Here is a 6,900-nt window from a genome sequence, read left to right as displayed (position 1 = left end):
AAGTAGGAGCTCTTACTTCCATGGTCATTATTCCTCCCCGGGACCTACTGCCAAGTGTGGCCGGGGAACAGTGACTCTTGGCCGGTTAGGCCAAGTGGCTTCTCCCGCTGACTTGCCCCTTTGGAAGTAGGAGCTCCTACTTCCATGGGCATTATTCCTCCCCGGGACCTACTGCCAAGTGTGGCCGGGGAACAGTGACTCTTGGCCGGATAGGCCAAGTGGCTTCTCCCGCTGACTTGCCCCTTTGGAAGTAGGAGCTCTCACTTCCATGGGCAGTATACCTCTCGGGGACTTAGAGCCAAGTGTCTTCACCCTTTGGAGGTAGGAGCTCTTACTTCCATGGGCATTATTCCTCTCCGGGACCTACAGCCAAGTGTGGCCGGGGAACAGTGACACTTGGCCGGGTAGGCCAAGTGGCTGCTCCCGCTGACTTGCCCCTTTGGAAGTAGGAGCTCCTACTTCCATGGGCATTATTCCACCCCGGGACCTACAGCCAAGTGTGGCCGGGGGACAGTGACATGTGGCCGGATAGGCCAAGTGGCTTCTCCCGCTGACTTGCCCCTTTGGAAGTAGGAGCTCCTACTTCCATGGGCATTATTCCTCCCCGGGACCTACTGCCAAGTGTGGCCGGGGAACAGTGACTCTTGGCCGGATAGGCCAAGTGGCTTCTCCCGCTGACTTGCCCCTTTGGAAGTAGGAGCTCTTACTTCCATGGTCATTATTCCTCCCCGGGACCTACTGCCAAGTGTAGCCGGGGAACAGTGACTCTTGGCCGGATAGGCCAAGTGGCTTCTCCCGCTGACTTGCCCCTATGGAAGTAGGAGCTCTTACTTCCACGGGCATTATTCCTCCCCGGGACCTACTGCCAAGTGTGGCCGGGGAACAGTGACTCTTGGCCGGATAGGCCAAGTGGCTTCTCCCGCTGACTTGCCCCTTTGGAAGTAGGAGCTCTTACTTCCATGGTCATTATTCCTCCCCGGGACCTACTGCCAAGTGTGGCCGGGGAACAGTGACTCTTGCCTGGGTAGGCCAAGTGGCTTCTCCCGCTGACTTGCCCCTTTGGAAGTAGGAGCTCCTACTTCCATGGGCATTATTCCTCCCCGGGACCTACTGCCAAGAGTGGCCGGGGGACAGTGACATGTGGCCGGATAGGCCAAGTGGCTTCTCCCGCTGACTTGCCCCTTTGGAAGTAGGAGCTCCTACTTCCATGGGCATTATTCCTCCCCGGGACCTACTGCCAAGAGTGGCCGGGGGACAGTGACATGTGGCCGGATAGGCCAAGTGGCTTCTCCCGCTGACTTGCCCCTTTGGAAGTAGGAGCTCCTACTTCCATGGGCATTATTCCTCCCCGGGACCTACTGCCAAGTGTGGCCGGGGAACAGTGACTCTTGGCCGGATAGGCCAAGTGGCTTCTTCCGCTGACTTGCCCCTATGGAAGTAGGAGCTCTTACTTCCATGGGCATTATTCCTCCCCGGGACCTACTGCCAAGTGTGGCCGGGGAACAGTGACTCTTGGCCGGATAGGCCAAGTGGCTTCTCCCGCTGACTTGCCCCTTTGGAAGTAGGAGCTCTCACTTCCATGGGCAGTATACCTCTCGGGGACTTAGAGCCAAGTGTCTTCACCCTTTGGAGGTAGGAGCTCTTACTTCCATGGGCATTATTCCTCTCCGGGACCTACAGCCAAGTGTGGCCGGGGAACAGTGACACTTGGCCGGATAGGCCAAGTGGCTGCTCCCGCTGACTTGCCCCTTTGGAAGTAGGAGCTCCTACTTCCATGGGCATTATTCCACCCCGGGACCTACAGCCAAGTGTGGCCGGGGGACAGTGACATGTGGCCGGATAGGCCAAGTGGCTTCTCCCGCTGACTTGCCCCTTTGGAAGTAGGAGCTCCTACTTCCATGGGCATTATTCCTCCCCGGGACCTACTGCCAAGTGTGGCCGGGGAACAGTGACTCTTGGCCGGGTAGGCCAAGTGGCTTCTCCCGCTGACTTGCCCCTTTGGAAGTAGGAGCTCCTACTTCCATGGGCATTATTCCTCCCCGGGACCTACTGCCAAGTGTGGCCGGGGAACAGTGACTCTTGGCCGGGTAGGCCAAGTGGCTTCTCCCGCTGACTTGCCCCTTTGGAAGTAGGAGCTCTTACTCCCATGGGCAGTATACCTCTCGGGGACTTAGAGCCAAGTGTCTTCACCCTTTGGAGGTAGTAGCTCCTACTTCCATGGGCATTATTCCTCCCCGGGACCTACTGCCAAGTGTAGCCGGGGAACAGTGACTCTTGGCCGGATAGAACTAGTGGCTTCTCCCGCTGACTTGCCCCTTTGGAAGTAGGAGCTCCTACTTCCATGGGCATTATTCCTCCCCGGGACCTACTGCCAAGAGTGGCCGGGGAACAGTGACTCTTGGCCGGATAGGCCAAGTGGCTTCTCCCGCTGACTTGCCCCTTTGGAAGTAGGAGCTCCTACTTCCATGGGCATTATTCCTCCCCGGGACCTACTGCCAAGTGTGGCCGGGGAACAGTGACTCTTGGCCGGATAGAACTAGTGGCTTCTTCCGCTGACTTGCCCCTTTGGAAGTAGGAGCTCCTACTTCCATGGGCATTATTCCTCCCCGGGACCTACAGCCAAGCTTGGCCGGGGGACAGTGACATGTGGCCGGATAGGCCAAGTGGCTTCTCCCGCTGACTTGCCCCTTTGGAAGTAGGAGCTCTTACTTCCATGGGCATTATTCCTCCCCGGGACCTACTGCCAAGTGTGGCCGGGGAACAGTGACTCTTGGCCGGATAGGCCAAGTGGCTTCTCCCGCTGACTTGCCCCTTTGGAGGTAGGAGCTCCTACTTCCATGGGCATTATTCCTCCCCGGGACCTACTGCCAAGTGTGGCCGGGGAACAGTGACTCTTGGCCGGGTAGGCCAAGTGGCTTCTCCCGCTGACTTGCCCCTTTGGAGGTAGGAGCTCCTACTTCCATGGGCATTATTCCTCCCCGGGACCTACTGCCAAGAGTGGCCGGGGAACAGTGACTCTTGGCCGGATAGGCCAAGTGGCTTCTCCCGCTGACTTGCCCCTTTGGAGGTAGTAGCTCCTACTTCCATGGGCATTATTCCTCCCCGGGACCTACTGCCAAGTGTGGCCGGGGAACAGTGACTCTTGGCCGTGTAGGCCAAGTGGCTTCTCCCGCTGACTTGCCCCTTTGGAAGTAGGAGCTCCTACTTCCATGGGCACTATTCCTCTCCGGGACCTACTGCCAAGTGTGGCCGGGGAACAGTGACTCTTGGCCGGATAGGCCAAGTGGCTTCTCCCGCTGACTTGCCCCTTTGGAAGTAGGAGCTCTTACTCCCATGGGCAGTATACCTCTCGGGGACTTAGAGCCAAGTGTCTTCACCCTTTGGAGGTGGTAGCTCCTACTTCCATGGGCATTATTCCTCCCCGGGACCTACTGCCAAGTGTGGCCGGGGAACAGTGACTCTTGGCCGGATAGAACTAGTGGCTTCTCCCGCTGACTTGCCCCTTTGGAAGTAGGAGCTCCTACTTCCATGGGCATTATTCCTCCCCGGGACCTATTGCCAAGTGTGGCCGGGGAACAGTGACTCTTGGCCGGATAGGCCAAGTGGCTTCTCCCGCTGACTTGCCCCTTTGGAAGTAGGAGCTCCTACTTCCATGGGCATTATTCCTCCCCGGGACCTACTGCCAAGTGTGGCCGGGGAACAGTGACTCTTGGCCGGATAGAACTAGTGGCTTCTTCCGCTGACTTGCCCCTTTGGAAGTAGGAGCTCCTACTTCCATGGGCATTATTCCTCCCCGGGACCTACAGCCAAGCTTGGCCGGGGGACAGTGACATGTGGCCGGATAGGCCAAGTGGCTTCTCCCGCTGACTTGCCCCTTTGGAAGTAGGAGCTCTTACTTCCATGGGCATTATTCCTCCCCGGGACCTACTGCCAAGTGTGGCCGGGGAACAGTGACTCTTGGCCGGATAGGCCAAGTGGCTTCTCCCGCTGACTTGCCCCTTTGGAGGTAGGAGCTCCTACTTCCATGGGCATTATTCCTCCCCGGGACCTACTGCCAAGTGTGGCCGGGGAACAGTGACTCTTGGCCGGGTAGGCCAAGTGGCTTCTCCCGCTGACTTGCCCCTTTGGAAGTAGGAGCTCCTACTTCCATGGGCATTATTCCTCCCCGGGACCTACTGCCAAGTGTGGCCGGGGAACAGTGACTCTTGGCCGGATAGGCCAAGTGGCTTCTCCCGCTGACTTGCCCCTTTGGAAGTAGGAGCTCCTACTTCCATGGGCATTATTCCTCCCCGGGACCTACTGCCAAGTGTGGCCGGGGAACAGTGACTCTTGGCCGGATAGAACTAGTGGCTTCTTCCGCTGACTTGCCCCTTTGGAAGTAGGAGCTCCTACTTCCATGGGCATTATTCCTCCCCGGGACCTACAGCCAAGTGTGGCCGGGGGACAGTGACATGTGGCCGGATAGGCCAAGTGGCTTCTCCCGCTGACTTGCCCCTTTGGAAGTAGGAGCTCCTACTTCCATGGGCATTATTCCTCCCCGGGACCTACTGCCAAGTGTGGCCGGGGAACAGTGACTCTTGGCCGGGTAGGCCAAGTGGCTTCTCCCGCTGACTTGCCCCTTTGGAAGTAGGAGCTCCTACTTCCATGGGCATTATTCCTCCCCGGGACCTACTGCCAAGTGTGGCCGGGGAACAGTGACTCTTGGCCGGGTAGGCCAAGTGGCTTCTCCCGCTGACTTGCCCCTTTGGAAGTAGGAGCTCTTACTCCCATGGGCAGTATACCTCTCGGGGACTTAGAGCCAAGTGTCTTCACCCTTTGGAGGTAGTAGCTCCTACTTCCATGGGCATTATTCCTCCCCGGGACCTACTGCCAAGTGTAGCCGGGGAACAGTGACTCTTGGCCGGATAGAACTAGTGGCTTCTCCCGCTGACTTGCCCCTTTGGAAGTAGGAGCTCCTACTTCCATGGGCATTATTCCTCCCCGGGACCTATTGCCAAGTGTGGCCGGGGAACAGTGACTCTTGGCCGGATAGGCCAAGTGGCTTCTCCCGCTGACTTGCCCCTTTGGAAGTAGGAGCTCCTACTTCCATGGGCATTATTCCTCCCCGGGACCTACTGCCAAGAGTGGCCGGGGAACAGTGACTCTTGGCCGGATAGGCCAAGTGGCTTCTCCCGCTGACTTGCCCCTTTGGAAGTAGGAGCTCCTACTTCCATGGGCATTATTCCTCCCCGGGACCTACTGCCAAGTAAGGCCGGGGAACAGTGACTCTTGGCCGGATAGAACTAGTGGCTTCTTCCGCTGACTTGCCCCTTTGGAAGTAGGAGCTCCTACTTCCATGGGCATTATTCCTCCCCGGGACCTACAGCCAAGCTTGGCCGGGGGACAGTGACATGTGGCCGGATAGGCCAAGTGGCTTCTCCCGCTGACTTGCCCCTTTGGAGGTAGGAGCTCTTACTTCCATGGGCATTATTCCTCTCCGGGACCTACAGCCAAGTGTGGCCGGGGAACAGTGAAACTTGGCCGGGTAGGCCAAGTGGCTGCTCCTGCTGACTTGCCCCTTTGGAAGTAGGAGCTCCTACTTCCATGGGCATTATTCCTCCCCAGGACCTATTGCCAAGTGTGGCCGGGGAACAGTGACTCTTGGCCGGATAGGCCAAGTGGCTTCTCCCGCTGACTTGCCCCTTTGGAAGTAGGAGCTCCTACTTCCATGGGCATTATTCCTCCCCGGGACCTACTGCCAAGTAAGGCCGGGGAACAGTGACTCTTGGCCGGATAGAACTAGTGGCTTCTTCCGCTGACTTGCCCCTTTGGAAGTAGGAGCTCCTACTTCCATGGGCATTATTCCTCCCCGGGACCTACAGCCAAGTGTGGCCGGGGGACAGTGACATGTGGCCGGATAGGCCAAGTGGCTTCTCCCGCTGACTTGCCCCTTTGGAAGTAGGAGCTCCTACTTCCATGGGCATTATTCCTCCCCGGGACCTACTGCCAAGTGTGGCCGGGGAACAGTGACTCTTGGCCGGGTAGGCCAAGTGGCTTCTCCCGCTGACTTGCCCCTTTGGAAGTAGGAGCTCCTACTTCCATGGGCATTATTCCTCCCCGGGACCTACTGCCAAGTGTGGCCGGGGAACAGTGACTCTTGGCCGGGTAGGCCAAGTGGCTTCTCCCGCTGACTTGCCCCTTTGGAAGTAGGAGCTCTTACTCCCATGGGCAGTATACCTCTCGGGGACTTAGAGCCAAGTGTCTTCACCCTTTGGAGGTAGTAGCTCCTACTTCCATGGGCATTATTCCTCCCCGGGACCTACTGCCAAGTGTAGCCGGGGAACAGTGACTCTTGGCCGGATAGAACTAGTGGCTTCTCCCGCTGACTTGCCCCTTTGGAAGTAGGAGCTCCTACTTCCATGGGCATTATTCCTCCCCGGGACCTACTGCCAAGAGTGGCCGGGGAACAGTGACTCTTGGCCGGATAGGCCAAGTGGCTTCTCCCGCTGACTTGCCCCTTTGGAAGTAGGAGCTCCTACTTCCATGGGCATTATTCCTCCCCGGGACCTACTGCCAAGTAAGGCCGGGGAACAGTGACTCTTGGCCGGATAGAACTAGTGGCTTCTTCCGCTGACTTGCCCCTTTGGAAGTAGGAGCTCCTACTTCCATGGGCATTATTCCTCCCCGGGACCTACAGCCAAGCTTGGCCGGGGGACAGTGACATGTGGCCGGATAGGCCAAGTGGCTTCTCCCGCTGACTTGCCCCTTTGGAGGTAGGAGCTCTTACTTCCATGGGCATTATTCCTCTCCGGGACCTACAGCCAAGTGTGGCCGGGGAACAGTGAAACTTGGCCGGATAGGCCAAGTGGCTGCTCCCGCTGACTTGCCCCTTTGGAAGTAGGAGCTCCTACTTCCATGGGC

The sequence above is a fragment of the Engystomops pustulosus genome, chromosome 8, assembly GCF_040894005.1.
Source record: "Engystomops pustulosus chromosome 8, aEngPut4.maternal, whole genome shotgun sequence".
Lineage (NCBI taxonomy): Eukaryota > Metazoa > Chordata > Amphibia > Anura > Leptodactylidae > Engystomops > Engystomops pustulosus.
The sequence above is the reverse complement of the archived record's forward strand: the minus strand, read 5'-3'. Positions refer to the sequence as shown.